At 38.1% G+C, this 20,397-nt stretch overlaps 1 protein-coding gene and 1 pseudogene across 4 annotated transcripts in view; both read left to right on the top strand.

Moving 5' to 3' along the window:
- LOC146407216 (olfactory receptor 1N2-like) overlaps positions 1-20,397 on the top strand; it is a 204,885-nt gene that overhangs the window by 53,387 nt on the left and 131,101 nt on the right. The window lies entirely within an intron of this gene.
- On the top strand, positions 18,107-19,116 carry LOC110258943 (olfactory receptor 1J4-like; annotated as a pseudogene).

Raw genomic sequence — 20,397 nt, 5'->3', positions numbered from 1 at the left:
ACTGACTGAGACACAATAGGATATACAGAGATAACAGACACCTGGACATTTCCTCAGTGGGTGTTTATTTTACATTAACCTGCTGCTTGTGTGCTGTGTATAAGACCTTGTGTACTGCTAGTGATGCATATATGTATGACTTCTTGTGTAAACAATGCATCTGGTCTAGGATGTTGACAGTTCTGTGTGTGTAACTGTGTTGTACATGTGTATTTTGTTTTTGAATTTCACATATATTTATGTAAAGCTGACTTACACTCTGACTGTATTTATCTAGTGAGAGTATAAGCCAGAGAAATCTAGCAAGTGTGTGTCTGTGATAGTATTGAGTACTTTTGTGTAGCAAACCCACACCTGAATTTCATCACAGAAGAGATATAATATCTGCTTGTGTGTGTGTGAGAGAGAGAGAGAGAGAGAGATTCTCTCATTTTTTACCTTCCACCTGTCTGAGACCAAAATCTACACAAGCAGCTCCATATGAACCTGACTTTGCAGAGTTGTTGACATCCATTTTTCTGTGATTTGACTACTCCAGCAGGGCCCCTGGAAGCCCAGGATTTTTGACATTCTGCTTCAATTTTGGTCAATCCATTTAGAAATGAAATCCTCAATTCCAGAATCATGTACTTTGACAATAAGATCTTTATAATTTCCCCTATTAGTAGCTTGGTGTCCTTGGGTTTGGATGTCATGATTCTCAGCATCCAGTGCTCTTACATGGGATCATACTAATTGCTGACAGATCTTGTCTGTAAGGTGCTTAAAAAGCTTGGAACATTGTAAGCACTTAGCAAATTGTAGCCTCATGGAGCCCCAAACCCATGACTCTCCATGTCTTATTTTGCAGGGGATGTGTTTTATATGAAGACAGGAAAACTAAGCTGATCCATAGTCTCTCTCAAGGCCCCAGCCCTAGGCCACACACTGTCTCCTCTTCACTACTGAGCTATTTCTCACCCACCTCTTTGCACACAGTGCTGATGGAATCATAGTACTAATTCTGTATTGTTCCTGTCTGATCACATTAGAGCTCATGGGTGTCATTAGGACCTCTGGTACTCCTGCAGGAGATTTGTGAGATCCTGGGCTAAGTTTGTCCCAGCAGCCTTCAAGGAGAAGCAAGCTCTTGACAGGATTTTCAAGTCCCTGCTCCTTCCTTATGTCCCATGAACTGAGTCAATTTATAACCGCTGGCAACTCCCTGGTCTGGAGTTAACATCTACTGACAGATTCCTACACAGTGTTAATATCATGTTCCTCTTCCAGGCATATTTTGTCCTTTACCTTTTCACTTTTAACATTTGAACTTAGCCTCTTTACCCCCCATAAATAGAAATGGGTGGAGTCTCTGCAGTGAAAAATGATTAGAAAATCAATGTCCATGACTAGGTTACACTGCTCAATAACTATGTGATATTGTCTAAGCATCTTCACTACTCCTGTTGGTAAAATGCAGGGGGAAACACTGTTCTCTGCTTCCCAGACAGAAATAAACATGATGGATTGAATGATATTGAAGACATAGGAAAGCCATTGGCAAACTGAAGGGCTGCAGGAATATGAGTGTGGATAATTATCTGAGCAGGAGTACTCCTTCAAATCCTGAAATAGTTATTTAAGTCCTGCCTTTTTGTCTAACTAAAAAAAATAATAACAATATATATAGTTGTATATACTAAAAAAAAAGAGAGAGAGGGAGAAACAGTAGTCATAGAAGCAAAACTTCCAGTATATATTTAAAAACATTGGAGAGAAATGTGACTAGAGCTGTTACTAATTCTCTGATCATGCTCATGTCCTAGTCCTTCTTAGAATGTTGATAGTGCAGTTTTATATTTTTTTCATTTTTTTAGGACCACACCTGCAACATGTGTCAGTTCCCTGGCTTGGGTTCAAATTGGAACTGCAGCTCCTGGCCTACACCACAGCCACAACAATGCCAAATTTGATCCCTGTCTTCAGCCTACACTGCAGTTCATGGCCACCCTCCTGGACCCTTAACACATGAGGGATTCCTGGGTTTCAACCACTATCCTCATGGATACTTGTTAGGTTCTTAACACACTGAGCTACAGCAAGCACTCCCAATAGTGACGTTTTTAATAGCATTCCTCCTAGGACTCTTGAAATGTTCAGTGAGGCAATCATGGAGAAAATATATTTGCCTGCCATTGTGTTCATTAACTGTCAGTTATTATCACTGTGAAGATCAATATTTGAAAATAGTGCTTATCAATCAGGTACTGACTTCTAAGAGACACCCCAATCCTTCAGGATCTCTCATCTCTCAGACCCCATCTCGGGTCTCAAGTATATTCCTAATGATGAATATCCAGATCTGAGACAACTTGTGTATCAGTTGTATATGGAAATGGATGGAGGTATAGGCGCTAAAGTAAGGTTTCTTTCTTGGCAAGAAGATTAACATGCACTAAGACAGGTTGGAGAATGGAACTTACCCCAGTGATAGGATATGAGCTCAGAAACTCACCTGAAGAGTGTGAGAGCTCAGATAAGTTAACACAAATTTTAGGTCAGCTTCTTTGTGCTTTATGAAGACCACCTCATAATACCATTTCATTAAATTCATGAACTTGATACATTTTGGGGGGTATGTAGATACTCATAAAAATAATGCATGCAAGCTTTGGTGTTTATTTTATGCATGAAAGTGTTCTTAGATATTAATGCCTAATGAATTACAATCATTTTGTTAACTCTTTGGCATCTTGAAATAATAGAAGCACAATCTGAGGCCATAGAAATTTAGCATCCGAAGGGCTACAGCAAGAAAGTGGTGGGACCAAAATCATAACACAGAAAATCTGGCTTCATGTTCCCAAATTAGTTAGTCCTAGGTCAGGTGTGCCCTTGAGGGATAGTCTCCTGAGGGAAGAGGTCCTGTATGTTTAATTTATTCTTCTATGTCCAATGAATAGCTTGGTGTCATAAACATGGTAGACTAAAAAGTAAAAAAATGAATTTGAAGTTTTTCATCAAAAGGAATCATGGTGAATGTTGAGGATACATCACTTGCTTTGGCAAAACTATTTCATAAAAGAAATGGAGGCATTCATTATTTTTCTCCATGAGAAAGTGGGTGACCTAGTGTGGTGGCCACAATCATGAATTCAGGGTCTCTGACACACCTGCATATCTTTCTTCCTCAGTCACATGGCCCTCACAGATGTCTCCCTTTCAATTGTCACTGTCCCTAACTTGCTGATGAACAGGCAAACTCAGCAGCAATCTGTCCCCTATGCAGGGTGCACTTCCCAGATATATTTTTCTCACTTTTTGGTTGTCTTCACAAGTTTCTTCTCTCAGTGATGGATCATGACAGGTATGTGGCCATTTGTCAACCTCTCCACTACAGCACCATCATGAGGCAGGAACCGTGTGTCTCCTTAGCAGCTGGGTCCTGGTTCCTTGGTTGTATCCATGCCATGTTGCACACCCTCATCTTGGTCCAACTGTCCTTCAGTGCATAAAATACCATCTCCCACTTCTTTTGTGACCCTGCTGCCCTCCTGAAGTTGAGCTGTTTAGATCCATCCCACAGTGAGCTGGTCGTCTCTACTATGGGAGGTACACTTTTCATCCTGCCATTGAGTAGTATCTTGTGATCATATATTCATATGTGAACCACAGTTCTGAGGGTCTCTTCCACCAAGAGACACTTAAAAGTTTGTTCCATCTGTGGCTTCCATCTCCTTGTGGTGTCTTTATACTACTGGACACTTGCTAGTGTTTACTTTTTCTCCTCATCCTGGGACTCAAATGACAAAGACATAATTGCTTCTGTTGTGAATGCAATAGTTAGTTACTCCCATGCAGAATCCCTTCATCTCCAGCCTCAAGAACAGAGACATAAAACAGGCCTTAGAGGTATTTGTCAATAGGGCTTACTTCTTGAAGTGACAATCACTAAAACCTCTTATTGCAGTCATGAGCACAGTGAGATGTTTCTCTTAAAATTACCATAAGTTTGGCAACTCTGTAACTTCAAGTGAATATGCATTCAGTGGTCATATATAGTTTTAATATGTTGATAAGGTCCACCTTGTTACCTGTAATGTTAATATCCCTTATCTTTAATTTTTTGTTTGCTTTTTAATCATCTCTCATATGATATGTAAAAAATCCTATGCTGAATATGTCACATAATTATGATTGTGGTTTTGTCTTTTTGATTTTAGATACATCAACTTTTGCTTATATATTTTTTATATTAGGTTATTGATAACACACTGATTTAGCATCATGTTCTGCTTCTTGTGAACTGATTCTTCTCTTTAAGATGTGCTGAAATTGGTTTGCATTGGCTGCAAGCTGATTGTTAACAACTGTTTGCAACTCCAAAATCAATGACACCATTGTTGTGGATTAAAATCAGCCATGATTGGCATAATTACACTGTGGAAATTGGCTAATGCTACAAGTAATTCTCTGCTATGATAGGGAGATTTCTTATTCATTAAACAGCACACCATTGCCTTTATAGTGAGGGCAGATGTCTTTTTAGCCATGGCTTCTACACTCACATCTCATTTACATCCTCTGATATTGTTTAGATATACCAGTTTTTTGTTTTTTTTACATGTTTTTCTTTTTCTCTTTTTTTATTTCCCAAATTTCTCTTAAGATCATATAAATCTTTCACATTTTACATGTATTTCTTTTCCATCACTTTAAACTTTCTTATGTCTTTATATCTGGAAATTGTTATTTCTTAACAGTGTAAAGTTGAGTTTTGCTCTTTTTATGTAGGTTAAAAATCATATTATTTCTGGAGAATTGAATCTATTAACATATAATATAATCAGAAAGTATTTGAATTATTTTCATGTTTCTATATGTATTCTAATTGAGACATCTGATTTCATATTTATTCTCACTTCTCTTATAATTTGTTATTCCATATACTCTCCATTCACTTATTATTCATACATTATTATTATTTTATTATTCTTCTCTGCTTATGTAGAGATTATGACTTGCTTTTTCTTAAAAAATTTATTGTATAATTTATGGCACAACATGAATTTACTACTTTAATCCTTTGAGTTATACAATTAGGTGGCATTTAGTAAATTCATTACTGATATTTTGTTATAGGGCTGCAAAAGGGAACTATGGAAGATCAGTGCAGTTGAGTACTTCACAGCTATGAAAAAAATACTGGCAAAGGTTCCTGTGAATCAATATGGAGGTATTTCCAAGATGCATTATTAAATGGAAAAAAGCAATGCATTAAAGAGCATCTATAGCATGCTACTTCCTATGTTAAAAAGGAGGGGAAATAATATATACACACATATTCCCATTCAGAAGACGAAACACATGAGGAATCAATCTGAAATTAATGAGACTGCTTACCTACAAGGGGTGGTGTGGGAATAAGAAAGAAAAAATGGGGCAATGACTATATTTATTTGTATAGTTTTGACTGTGTTATCTTTTACGTACTAAAAAATAAAAACAAAGTGATGGAACATAAAGCAAGACGGAATAAAATAAAAAATGAGGCTAAGTATATTTTGAGTTAATAATCTAAAGGGGAAAATAAAGTGATTAATAATTGAACAGTGAATTTCATCTATAAAATACTCTCACAGAAACAGAAGCACATTTTTTGTAAGCAAAATTTTTGAAGTGAAGTAAGTTTTTCCTTAACAGTGGTTTCAGATCTATATTCTGAAATTACATATATTTGAAGATTTAGCAAATAAATAAACTTGTCCTGAAAAAAGGACTGAGTCATCACTGGGGGAAAGGTGCAATGTACATGGAAAAAGAGAGGCTAGAAAGAACTCTATGGTGTAAAGCTAGAATTGAAGATACCAGTTTTAACTCATAGGTTGTAATATGCATAAACAGATTGAAATTATATATTAATATCTGTCTGGTCCCCATCTACCATTCTTTCTGTTCCACTGCTGACCCATCTCTTATGGGTAACCATGACTTTACTTGTTTTAGTTTATACATTCTGTGTTTCTTTTATGCTTCCTGGCTGTATACACTGAGATCATTTAGAAGCTTTATACGCAATGAAAATATATAATTCCAAATTTGATTTTCTTGATTTTTAATTATTATTTTTAAATAATTATTTCCTCAATTCACTTTTTCCTACTGTACAGCATGGTAACCCCGTTACACATACATGTACACAGTCTATTTTCTTACATTGTCAAGCTCCATCATAAGTGACTAGACATAGTTCCCAGTGCTACACAGCAGGATCCCATTGCTAATTTGATTTTTGAGTATTAATCTCCTCTGAGAGAAAGCAAAGTTACTTAGAAAAATGGCTGATTCTAGGGCTGGGGCCAGGACAGGATAAGGCCAGGGAGATTTTGCTGAGCCTGAAAATAAAAAGTGCTCAATGAACCATGGGAACACTGGAGCCAGCTGGAAGGGCTCCCCTTGGCCAAATATGGAATAATTAGAGCTTCAAAATGAATAACATCAGTAATGGGTTACAACTGAGAGAATAAATAAGAATTAATGGGTCTGTGATTATATAAATAAGTCAATGAAGAAACATGCAGAGTAAGGGGAAGTTCCTTTCTATAGAGAATACAGCTAATCAATATAGAAAATCTGCTCAAAATAGAAAAACCACCATTTGGCCACCACATCTGAAATAGTTTGTTCAATATAAGAATCATCAATGACTGTTAGATATACTGGGTGAAATTGTATTAAGAAAAGTGCTGTGGTTATACAACTCAAAGTATCTACCAAATGAAACTCAGGTTAATATAGTAACTTACTGTAGAGAACCTGGCAAAGACCACCTCAACAAATTGATCAAGGGTAAACTCAGTAAAAATTGGATTTTTTTTTTCCTTTTAAGGTCTGTACCAGTGGCATATGGAAGTTCCCAGGCTAGTGGTAGAATTGGAGCTGCAGAGGGCAGCCTACCCCACAGCCACAGGAACACAGGATCCGAGCCACATCTGCAGCCTACAATGCAGCTTGTGGCAATGCTGGATCCTTAACCCAATGAGTGAGGTCAGTGATATTAGCTGGGTTGGTAACCTGGTGAGAAACAAAGGGAACTCTGAAGAACACAAATTTTTAATGAAGATTCTGCAATTTTTGAAAGAAATCTGAGAATTTAAAGCCTATATTTGGTATTAATTAGGAAACACAGGTAAAGCCCTTATTCTAGGACCCAGATGTTCATAAAATTTTTCAGTGTTATGAATGACAGTTTCTGAATTCTAGCACCAAGCAGCTTTACTAAATTCTTTATTGAAATATAATTTTCAGGGCCTCTGGAATTCCCATGATGGCTCATTGGTTAAAAAAACCAACAAGCATCCATGAGGAAGCATGTTCAATCCTTGGGGTAGCCATTAGCATAAAGATCAGCATTACTCTGAGCTATGGTGTAGGTCACAGACGTGGTTCAGATCCTACATTGCAGTAGCTGTGGCATAGGCTGGCAGCTGTAGCTGAGATTTAACCTCAGCATGGGAACCTCCATAGGCTATGGGTGAAAACCTAAACACACACACACACACACACACACACATACACACACATACACAGAAAAACCCACAAAACCTAGAAATATAATTTGGAGGGCCTGAGTAGCTCAGTCAGTATAGAATCAGACTTTCAATCTGAGGGTCCAGGCTTCAAGTCTTGTCCACGTGCTGTGTGAAATATAGTTTACAAACAATATTATGTTAGTTTCTGGTGTGTTACATGGTGATTTGACATTTTCATACATTATGAAATGATCACAATTATTAATCTAGTAACTCTCTGTCCCAAAAAGTCTTTACAGTATTATTTATCATATTCTTTATGCTGTATATTACACCCCATAGTTTATTACTGGAGTTTTGTTTCTCTTCATCCACATCACCTATTTCATCCCCATCATCTATTTCATCCCTTTTCCCAAGATATTGTCCCCTCTGACAACCACGTGTTTCTTCTCTGCATTTATGAGTGTTTTCATTTTGTTTTGTTGATTTGTTGTTTTGATTTTTAGACTCCAGATATAAGTTAGGTATCATGATTTTATCATTGTCTCTCTGCTTTATTTCACAAAGCATAATACTTTCTGGAACCATCCATGTTGTTGGAACATGGCTGTGAACTATGAAATGCACCTGATTATGTCCCTTATGGCCATGTTTTTTCTAATGAAGGTGGCAAGCATTTTTAGTCCACAGGATGGGATGGCACAGACAGTTGTTTTCACTGTTGGAGATTCACCTTCATGTTTTTGTGTGTGGATATCCAGTTTCTCGGCACCATTTATTGAAAAGACTCTCATTACCCAAGGTGTATTTTTGGCTCCCATGTCAAAGTTGAGTTGAGCAAATATGTGTGGATTTATTTCAGGGCTCCATATTCTGTTCCTTTTTTTATGTGTCTGTTTTTATATCAGTAACATACTGTTGATTTCTAAAATTTGTAGTATAGTTTGCAATCAGGAAGTGTAATGTCTAAAATTTTGTCCCCTTTGCTTAAGATGATTTTGGCTTTTGTGGGTCTTTCATGGTTTCATATGGATGGAATAAATTATGGTGATGGGATATGAGCACCAACACATTTCAGGATCAGTGATGTGTGATCTCAAGTGCTGGTCGTACTCTGTTCCATTCTTCAGTGGATGGAGTGGACAATTCCATTGTAGTCTCTTCAAAGTTCAAGTGTGTTCATGGCCTCTCCTTCTCTTCATGTGCAGGCAGAGGGGAGGCCAAGGTGTCTTTGACATTAGAGAAATTTTCTAGAACTACTGTAGCTAGCCCCTTTGGTCCCTGCACTGGCTGAATCTCAAGAGGAAGGCAAGAAACTTGGCAATTAACTCAGTTGTCTTCTTCTTTAACCAGAAGCTTGGGGTGTGTTCCCAGTGGTCTCAATCCTATTGGTAAATGTGGATTTTCCTGGTCATTATTCTCCTTGCAAACAGACAGGGAAGTGGTAAATATCCTTAGCCTATGGAGGCACAAGAGATGAGTCTTCAGGCTGGGCCAGATCAGATTGGAACAATGTAGGGAAAAACAACTTGGCCTAGATGTGTGCATTGATGCGAGGAATAGGAAAAAGAGGTAGATAAAATGTGTGTTTACATTGCCCTTATAACTATGTGTTTTTATTGACTGATTCACACATGGACCTACATGGTGCCACCAGCCTTAGGTGGCCATAATAATAAAGTAAACTAAAATCCCCTAAAATTAAAATTTGTGTTCCTAAGTTGCACTAGCTATATTTCAAGTTTCCAGTAGCCATGGGATACTGGTGCAACTGTAATGTACAACACAGCTATAGAGTATTTCCATCCTTGTGGAAAGCCCTATTGTACAGTGCTAATAATAGACCATGGTGGCTGGAAATCTGCAATAGTGTTTGCATGTTGCTTCTTTTTATGTTATTTGTGTTTTGGGTTTGATCACATGTGATTCTTCATGTGTGTATTGGAGTTTCTGTGTGTGTGAGTGTGTATGGTTTGTGAGTTGTGTGGGCAAATGGATGTGATCTTTGCATATTTTTTTAAAAACAGCTTGTGAGGTGTATTTGTTATACACAAAACTGCACGTATTTAATGTATGTAATTTGAGGAGTTTGGACATGTGCACAAATGTGTGAAGCAACTACCCCACTCAATGTCATCAATATATCTGCCTCCTCTCAAAATGTACTTGTGTCCTTTTGTTGTGGTGAGAAATCTTAACATGAGATCTACTCTTTTAGGAAAGTTTTATGTGAACAGAATAGTATTTTTGACTTTAGTCATTATGCTGTAAACAGGTCTCAAGAACTAATTCATCTCACATAACTGACACTTTATTTCAATTGAATAACAACACTCCATTTCCTCTTCCCCCAGCCCTTGGCAACTGCCATTTATTCTATGAGTTTCTCAAAGTGAAATTATGCAATATTTACCTTTGTAGGACTGACTTATTTTACTTAGTATAATGTACTCCTGGTTCATTCTAGTCACAAATGTCAGGATTTTCTTTTTGTTTTTAAGGAAAAATTGTAATCCATTGTGTATATGCCACATTTATCCATTTATCTGTTGATGGACTTTCAGTTTGTTTCCATAGCTTATCTATTGTGCACAGAGCTGCAATGCACATGGGAGAGTAGGCACATCCCTGAGATCTTGACTCCAGTTCTTTCTGGTGTACACCCAGAATTGGGATTGCTGGATCATGTGGTAGTTCTATTTTGAATGTCTTGGGGGAACCTCCATACTCTTTTCCATAATGGCCACACCGTTTTTCATCTCCACCAGCAGTGTAGATGGGTTCTTATTTGCATGTTTTTTAAGTTGTGTGTGACAGAAGATTTCATTTTAAGGTTATAAGTTAGTTGGTATGAATCCATACCAACCATGCCACTTCTGAATAGGATGAGTATGGTTGAGAGAGAGTCAAAGAGCAGCACCTGGGGTTTGGTTTTGTGTCACTATGCATCATGCTGAGTGTATGTTTGTGTGTAAATCTTGTCTAGTTAATAAGATAGCTCTGAATTCTGATATAGGTCTCTGGTCCTACAGCACTTGTAATATCTCTGATCTTTGGTCACCTCTTCTGGCAAATTCTCATGTCCCTCACTTTGCATGTATGCTCAAAACTGAGCCATTTTAAAGCCCTGGTGATGGAAGGGGAGAGACAGAGAGACAATGGCATATATGAAGGAAGCTATTTATTGGCAAATTTATTAAAAATGCAATGAGTCCAGTGCTGTGAATCTAATCCTCAAGGGCCATCTGTTGGGGCCTGTACTGTTTCCTGGATGTGAGAGGGAGACCTCAAGATGTAAATACATATTTTTGGTGGGCTACTTGGTCTTGCTTGATGGCTTCCTGTATCTTTGTCATCTTTAGTTCCTGATGTCTGCTTACTCATCCTGCTCAAAGAATGAGCTGATTTATTTATTTTTTGTGTCATTCTCTTTTAGGTTGTTATTTGTAGTCAATGATTTATTAACTTTTGCATTTTTTTAAATTAAAACATTGTTATTGTGGTAAAATATATATAACCCAATTTAACATTTCAATAGTTTTGTGCACATTTCTCTGGCACTAAATATTTCATGGTATTATACAACCATGACCTCCATCCACCTACAGACCTTATTTTTTTAAAGGATTGTACCTATGGCATTTGGAAGTTACTAGGCTAGTGGTTGATTCACAGCTGCAACTGCTGGTCTATACCACAGCCATAGCAATTCAGGATCCCAGCTGTGTCTGCTACCTACACTGTAGCTCACCACAATGCTGGATCTTTAACCCACTGATCAGGGCCAGGGATCAAACCCACATCCTCATGGTTACTAGTTGATTTCATAACCACTGAGCCACAACTGGGAGTTCCAGAATGTTTTAATCATCCCAAATGGAATGTCTGTATCCATTGAACAGTAGATACCAATTTTCCTTCCTCCACAGCCTCCTGGCAGTCACCATTCCATTTTTTGTCTCTATTAATTTGACTCAATCCATCTCATATATATAATGGATTCTTATGGTATTTACCATTAGAAATACCATAAGACTGCATGATTTTACTTAGCATAACATCTTCAAGTTCATTCATATTGTGGCTGTGTCAGGATTTATTTCCTTTTTAAGGGTGATAATATTCCATTGTATGTATAGACTGCATTTTTTTATCCATTCATTTTTTAAAGAACGTGGGTTGTTTACATCTTTTGGCTGCTGTGAATAATGCTATTTTGAAAACGGCTGTATAAACAACTCTTAGCCTCTCATTTAAATTGCTTTGGTTATATAACCAGAAGTTAAATTTCTGAATCATATGGTAAGTCTATGTTTAGTTTTTTGAAGGACTGTCATAATGTTTCCCCTTTTCTTCCTTCCTCCCTCCTTTCATTCCATCCTTCCTCCCTTCCTTCCTTTTTCTTTCTTTTATTTTCTCTTCTTTCTTTTTATTTCTTCCTTCCTTCCCTTAGTCACCCTAATTATAAGTGAGTTATGTGTTGATAATTTTATTTTGTACATGGTACACTAATTTTCCCAATAATGATTTAAGTGGTGTGTTTGTGTACGTGTGTGTGTTTGTGTCCATGCATGAGTGGTTGTGTAAAACAGACAGAAGCACATAAGCAGTCTGAGAATAAACCATGAAAGGGATTGTCTATCATAACAATCCCGTATTACTCTCTCCCTACTGTCTATCATGGTGTCTCCACTATGTAAAACAAAGAATGAGCTGTTCCTTATTTCCACAGAAGGTTTTGATTAAAGTCATATACATTCTCCATGGGACCGTGTCAGTGTCCAGACAAATCATGTTGCATTTCTCTCACCAGACTGAATGAGGCATCAGTGTGTGAGTGAAATGTGATGAGATCTCTGAATGCTGAGACAGTCACTCTGAGAAATCATGTGACCTTGTGATAACTGCTAAGCTCAATACTTCTAAGTTCCTGGAATTTCCCAGTTATCCTCATTCCCAGAAGAGAGAAAAGGAACATGAGGAGGGAGAACCAGAGCCATGTGTCTGAGTTCCTCCTCCTGGGGCTCCCCATCTGTCCAGAGAAGCAGGGCATATTCTTTGCCCCGTTCCTGGGCATGTACCTGTCCACAGTGCCAGGGAATTTGCTTATCATACTGCTCCTCAGGCTTGACCTCACCCCCACACCCCCATGCACTTGTTCCTCAGCCACTTGGCCCTCACAGTTGTCTCCTTTTCATCTGTCACTGTCTCTAAGATGCTGATGAACATGCATAAACAGAACTTATCCATTTTTTAACCAGGGTGCATCTCAAAGGTGTATTTTATATGTTTTTTGGTTGTGTTGATAATGTCCTCCTCGTGTTGATGGCCTATGACAGTTACGTGGCCATCTGTCACCATCTCTACTACACCACCATTATGAGAGAAGGACTGAATGCTATGCTGTTGGCTGGCTCTGGAAGGCTCTCCTGTGGAAATGACCTTCCTCCTGCTGGCCCAGGGGTCCTTCTGTGTTGATAACACCATCCTCCATTTTTTTCTGCAGCCTCTCCAACCTAATCAAGCTGTCCTGCTCAGACACCTCTCTCAATAAGCTGGTCATGGGAGTTCCCGTCGTGGCGCAGTGGTTAAGGAATCCGACTAGAAACCATGAGGTTGCGGGTTCGGTCCCTGCCCTTGCTCAGTGGGTTAACGATCTGGCGTTGCCGTGAGCTGTGGTGTAGGTTGCAGACGCGGCTCGGATCCCGCGTTGCTGTGGCTCTGGCGTAGGCCGGTGGCTACAGCTCCGATTCAACCCCTAGCCTGGGAACCTCCATATGCCGTGGGAGCGGCCCAAGAAATAGCAACAACAGCAAAAAAGACAAAAGACAAAAAAAAAAAAAAAATAAGCTGGTCATATTCACTGAAGGGGCTGCAGTTGTCATTTTCCCATAGAGGGACATCCTCATCTTTTACAGGCACTTTGGTTTCTCCATTCTAAGGATCCCCTCTACTAAAGGGATCTGCAAAGCCTTGTTCACCTGCAGCTCCCACTTCTCTGTGGTGTCTCTGATCTATGGGACAATGATGGCAGTGTACCTTTCCTCCTCATCAGGCCAGTCTCATGACAAAGACATCATTGCTTCCATGATGTACACAGTGGTCACCCCCATGTTGAACCCTTTCATCTACAGCCTCAGAAACAGAGACATGGCATTGGCTCTGGGGAGTCTTTTCAAACAGAAACCTTTTATCCAAGTAAGAATCACCTAACCATGTTCTTATTTCACTCACTGACCTTGTCAGAAATCCCTTAAAAAAGTTATGTGTTGATCACCCATAAATCTGGCACTTTCTTACAGTCATTGACATTTAAATTGTCATTGTTTTTTGATCAATATCTTTCTGTTCGGTCATATCTCTTGTCCATTTATTCTTCCATAAACCTAAATATGAAATTATCTTCAACACACATTCAACTTGTGAAATTCAATTCACCAAACTCCTTTGTGTGTATGTCTTTGTTCAAATTTTGTTTTTTTCAATGTTTTATATTATTATTATATTCAGATTTTTACAGATCTTTTGAATTATACATATATATATACTCACATACATTAAATTTTATTATGGTCATCTTGTCTTAGGCATGTTTTTTTAATTTTTTTAAAACTTTATTTATTGAAGTATAGTTGACATACAATTTTGTCTTAGTTCCAAGTGTGTAGCAAAGATACTCAATTATAAACATATATATGTACATATATGCAGATTCTTTCTCCTTATATATTAGTAAAAATATTGATTATAGTTCCCTGGGCTATACACCCAATCCTTGTTAGTTATATATTTTACATATAGGAGTGTGTATTTGTTAATCCCAAACCCCTAATTTATCCCTCCCCCTTTTCCCTTTAGTAAGCAAACTTGTTTAATATGTTGGCAGGTTTATTTCTGATTTGTACATAAGTTCATTTCTGTCATTTTTTTTAAATAACACATATTAGTGATATCATATGATATTTGTCTTTCTCTGTCTGTCTTACTTTACTTAATATGATATCTCTAGGTCCATTCAGGGAGTTAAAAATGGCATTATTTTATGCTGTTTTATGTCAAGTAGTATTATATTACATATATGTACAACATCTTCCTTATTAAATCTTCTATTGATGGACGTTTAGGTTGCTTCCACATCTTTGATTCTTGCCTTCTGGAGCTACAAACATTAATTTCTAATGTTTGCTTTTAGTAAAATCCAGATTGTTTATCTTCTATATGCAGTATCTTGCTAATAAAGTACATTGGATGGTTTACTGAAACCTAAATAAACTTCAGTTTGATTGTGCCTGAGACAGTATGGGAGCAGAGAGCAGCCAATCAAATTACCAAGTTACTCTACTCTAGGAAGCCTGGTTTTTCCACCTAAATTGGATTTTGGTGTTGAGAAGAGTCTGTAGCTATCAGATTAATTTTAATCTTGGAAAATGAGTTTTGTCTCCCCCATAGATCTCACTTCTAATATGAAAAGTCTAAATGTGTGAATTTATAATTTATACACACAAAAATATTTACTGCATGACTATTATGTGCCAGGCAATTTTTTACATTCAGGGAATACAAGTTTAAGAAAGGTATCCCCTGTAGAGTTTACATTCCAGCATTTCTGATGCAGCACATCATGGTCCTTTTTTTCATAGCAGATTTTAACATTCTAACACACCATAAGCTTTACTTACATTTAAAATGCCATTGCTTCTTCACTGGGATGGAAGCTCTATGCAGGGTGGATCCCTATAACTGACATAAATAAATTATAATTTTTTTGTGGGTAAAAACTGTTATTAATATAGGAGGCATAAAAAATGGGAAGCAAGAGTACTCGGGGTGCGGTTCATAATTTAACATCATGTGGTCCAGATAGAGCTCATTGGGAAGGTAATATCCAAAAAAAAAAAAAAAAAACATTAGAGAGGATGCGTAAGCAAGTCATGGTGACACCTGGGCAAAAGCATGGAGATTGGCACCTAGAAATCCTCTGAGGTGAGATGGTGCCTGGCAATTAAGGAGGCCTCTGTAGCTGGACAGGGCTGAGTAGGAGGGGGATGGCATGATCCCTGGAAGCCCAATGTTTTTGACACTCCTTTAATTTTGATCAAATGTTTAGAAATTAAATGCTCATTTCTGGAATCATGTACTTCTACACTCAAATCATTATATTTTCCCTACTTAATAGCTTTGTGGCCTTGTGTTTGGCCATGGTGAATGTCAGCATCCACTGCTATTACATGGGATCACGTTAATTGCTGAAAAATCTTGCATGTAAAGTGCTTAAGCTAAGCACATCATAAGAACTTAGTTAATTTTAGCTTATTGGAGACACAAACACTTGACTCTCCATGTCTTGATTGTGGATGTGCCAATATTTGGAATGAAGACAGAATAATCAGCCCCACTCATATGCTATCTCAAAATTAGAGCCCTACCCCACCCCCAGATCACACACATCTTCCCCTCCTCACTACTAAGCAATATCTCAGCCACCTCTTTGCAGACACTGCTGATAGACTCAAAATTCCAAGTCTGTATTGTTTCCTTCTGATTGCATTGCAGCTTCTGGGTGTCATTAGGATCTCTGGTTCTCCTGCAAGAGATCTGTGAGATCCTGGGCTACATCTGACCTAGCAGCTTTCAGTTAGAGGACTGTGCTTAGCAGGAGGGTCAAGTGTCTGGTCCCTCTTGAGCCCCATGAACCCCGAGCAATTCCCTGGTCTTGAGCAAGCATGTGCTGACAGATTCTTAGAGAGTGTTAATGTTGGTTTCCTCTCCCAGGCATATTTTAACATTTACCTTTTCACTATTAATATTTCCCCTTAGCCTCTCTACAACCCATAAAGAAAAATGGGTGGACTCTCTCTGTAGTGAAATGATGATCAGAAAATCAATATTTAAGACCATGTTCCTCTATGCAATATCTATGTGAGATTGTTTAAGTGATTTCACTACTACTGTTGGTAAAATGCAGGGAAAGAAAACTCTTCTCTGCTTCACAGACTCAAATATATAATGATGGACTGAATGAAATTGAAGGTATATATAAGACATTGGCAAACTAGAATGATGCAAGTATATGGGTGTGGGCAGTTACCTGAGCAGGTGGACTCCTTCAAATCCTGAAATATTTATTCTTAAGGTCCTGCCTATTTGTGTAACTAAAGATAGGGAGGAACTAGGTCATATGAGCAAAGTTTCCAAGGTATTTTTAAATGCTTGGGAGATAAATGTGACCATAGTTGTTACCAAGTTCATGATCATGATCACTTCCTACTCCTGAGAATGTTTGATAGAGAAGATTTTTTTTTTAGTTTTTAAATTTTGAGGGTGCTGCTCCTGAGCATATGGCAGTTCCCAGGCTAGGAGTTGAGCTTTAGCTGCTGGCCTAAACCACAGCCACAGCAACAACACATCTGAGCCCTGTCTGGAGCCTAGCCTACACCACAGCTCACAGCAATGCCATATCCTTAATCCATCAAGTATGGCTAGGGATCAAACCTTTATCCTTATGGATACTCTTTGGGTTCTTAACCCAAGAGCTACAATGGGAACTCCCAAGAGTGACATTTTAAAAGCACTGCCCTCCTTGTACTATTGAGATGTTCCATGAGGCAATCATGGGAAAATATATTTGTCTGCCATTGTGTTCATTAATGGCCACTATCAGTGTCAAGATCAATATTAGGAAATAGTGCTAATCAATGAGGTCACTGAGTTCTAAGAGATATCCCAGTCCTTCAGGATCTCTCACCTCTCAGACCCCATCTCAGATCTCAAGTATCTTCCCACTGATGTATAACCATATCTAAGCCAACTTGGAGGAACAAGTTTAGATGAGATTGATGTAGGTACCTGCACTACACATGTCTAAATGCATGTTTATTTCCTGGCAAGAAGGTAAACATGCATTTAGACATGTTCAAGCAGGGAATTTACCTCAGTGATAGGATATGAGCTCAAATTCACCTGAAGAGTATGAGAGCTCAGATGATTTAACATAAATTTTAAGTGATCCTCTTGTTCCTTTATGCAAAAAACCTCAAAATACTGTTTTATGAAATTCCTTAACTTGATACTAGTTTTTTGGGGGATACAGATCCTCTCATCAAAATAATCTGTGGAATGTTTGGAGTTTATTTGATGTGTGATAGTGTTTTTAGATATTAATGTCTAATTAATTAGAATCCCTTATGTCATCCCTATACAAGTGTGATTATGTTCACATTTAGAGGAAAAACATAAGGCCAAGAGAGACTTAGAATCCCAAGTCCTAGAGTGAGAAAGTGGTGGGACCAAAATCATTACACCATGAATTGGGCTTCAGATTCAAACCTTTACTTAGTCCTTGGTCAGTTAAGCCCTCGAGAGTTAGTCTCCTGAGGGAAGAAGTTCTGTGTGTTGTATTTATTCTTCTATGTCCAAATAGTAACTTAGTGTCAGAAACATGGTTGATTAAAGAGAAAAAAAGAAAGAATTTTCACTGGTTTTCAGTGAGAGCAAACATGTTGATTGTGACGTGTGTCATGTGATTTGGCAACACTAGGTGATAAAAGAAATGCAGGAAGGTATTCTTTTTCTCCATGAAAATGGGAGAGAGGCTAGAGTGGTGGCCACAATAGTTTCAGTGTCTCTAACATTTCCCATTCACCTCCTTCCCTAGTAGACGGGAGAGGAGCATGAGGAGGGAGAACCAGAGCAGCATGTCTGAGTTCCTCCTCCTGGGTCTCCCCATCAGGCCAGAGCAGCAGGGCATGTTCTTTGCCCTGTTCCTGGGCATGTACCTGTCCACAGGGCTGGGAAACCTGCTCATCATCCTTCTCATCAGGCTGGACCCTCGCCTCCACACCCCCATGTACTTCTTCCTCAGCCACTTGGCCCTCACAGATGTCTCCTTTTCATCTGTCACTGTCCCTAAGATGCTGATGAATATGCAGTCTCAGGATCAATCAATTCCCTATTCAGGGTGTGTAACAGACATATTTTTTTCATATTTTTGCTTGCATTGATAACCTTCTTGCATTGGTGGCCTATGATAGGTATGTGGATATTTGTTACCCCCTATATTATGCTAACATCATGAAGGATAAGCTATGTATATGTCTGTTGGCTGCATCCTGGCTCCTCTCCTATGCTAATGCCCTGACCCACACCCTACTCCTGGCTCAAATGTCCTTCTGTGCTGACAGCATCATCCCCCACTTCTTTTGTGACCTCACTGCCCTCCTGAAGTTGAGTTGTTCAGACACCTCCTCAATGAGATGTTATCTTTACTGTGAGAAGAATGCTTTTCATCCTGCTTTTTAGTAGTATCCTGGGCTCATATATTTGTATAGGGACTGCAGTTCTGAGGGTATCTTCCACCAAAAGACTCGTTAAAGTTTGTTCCACCTGTGGCTCCCATCTCTTTGTAGTGTCTTTTTACTATGGGACACTTGCTAGTATTTACCTTTTCTCCTCATCCTGGGACTCCAATGACAAAGACATAATATCTCCCGTCATGTATGCTGTAGTTACTCCCATGCTGAACCCCTTCATCTATGGCCTCAGGAAAAGAGACATAAAACAGGCCTTAGAGATATTTGTCAGTAGGGCTAACTTTGTGAAGTAACAATCACTAAATCCTCTTACTGCAGTCCTGAGCACAGTGAGATTATCTCATAAAATTAGCATATGGTTGCCAACTCTCTAACTTCAAATGTATATGCATTCAGCTGTCATATATGGTGTTAATATATAAGTCAATAAGGTCCAGTTTGTGATTTGCATTATTAAACATTCTTTAACTTTTTTATGCGCCTTCATCTCTTATAAAATGTGAAAAATCCTATACAAAATATGTCACATAATTGTGATTTTGGTTTTGACTTTTTCTCCTTTTAGATATGTCAGTTTTTGCTTATATATTTTTTGTAATATGTTATTGAGAACACAATGTTTTACCATCTTGTTCTGCTCCTTGTGGATTAATTCTTCTCTGTAAGATGTGCTGAAATTGTCTTACATTGGCTTCAAGCTGATTGTGAACATCTCCTTTCAAATCCACACTCAATTACAATATTCTGGATGAAATCAACCACAATGGACATAAGTGAACTGTGGAAATTGTCGAGTGCTACAGTGTGATGCTCTCCTGTGATCAGGAGCCTTGACTCATTCACTCAGCAGCACACAATTGCAATTATAGTCAGAGGAGATTTCTCTTTATCACTGGCTCCTACCCTCACATCTCATTTAGATCCTCTGTTATAGGTATAGATATACCACCTATCAGTTGGTGTTTACATGGCATTTCTTTTCCATTATTTAAACATTTTATTGTCCTTATAGCTATAAAGTGTTAGGGTTAACAGTGTAAGGTGGGTTTTACTCTTTTATGTAGGCTGTCAGTCATTGCATTTCTAGGGAATTTGATCTGCTAACATCTGATAAAATAACATTGTTCTGAATTTATGTTTCCTGTGTTTCTCCATGTTTTCTAGTTGAGATGTATAATTTCATATTTATTGTCTCTTCTTTTTATACCTTTGGATTTCTTAAATACATATTCTGCTATTCCATATCCCCTTGATTCTAGGGCTGGCCCCAGGACACTACAAGATCAGGGAAATTTTGCTGAGCTTGAAAATTAAGTGTTCTATAATCATGAGCACACAGGAGTCAGCTTGATGGGGTCCCATTGGCCAAATATGTAATAATTAGAGCTTCAAAATTAATAACATCAGTAATGGGTTAAAACTCAGAGAATAAGAATTCATGGGTCCATGATGACATAAATAAATCAATGAAGAAACAAATGAATGTAGAGTAAGGGGAAATTCCTTCCTATAGGAGAATTCAGCTAATAAACATAGAGGAAATAATCAAATTAGAAAATCACCATTTGGCCACC

Source organism: Sus scrofa, chromosome 1 (genome assembly GCF_054392235.1).
Source record: "Sus scrofa isolate SSC_HxYL_T2T_F1_AM1 chromosome 1, Sscrofa_HxYL_maternal_Yorkshire_Landrace_v2.0, whole genome shotgun sequence".
In the NCBI taxonomy this organism is placed as follows: domain Eukaryota; kingdom Metazoa; phylum Chordata; class Mammalia; order Artiodactyla; family Suidae; genus Sus; species Sus scrofa.
Note: the sequence above shows the minus strand (reverse complement) of the source record. Positions and strands in the feature narration are given on the sequence as shown.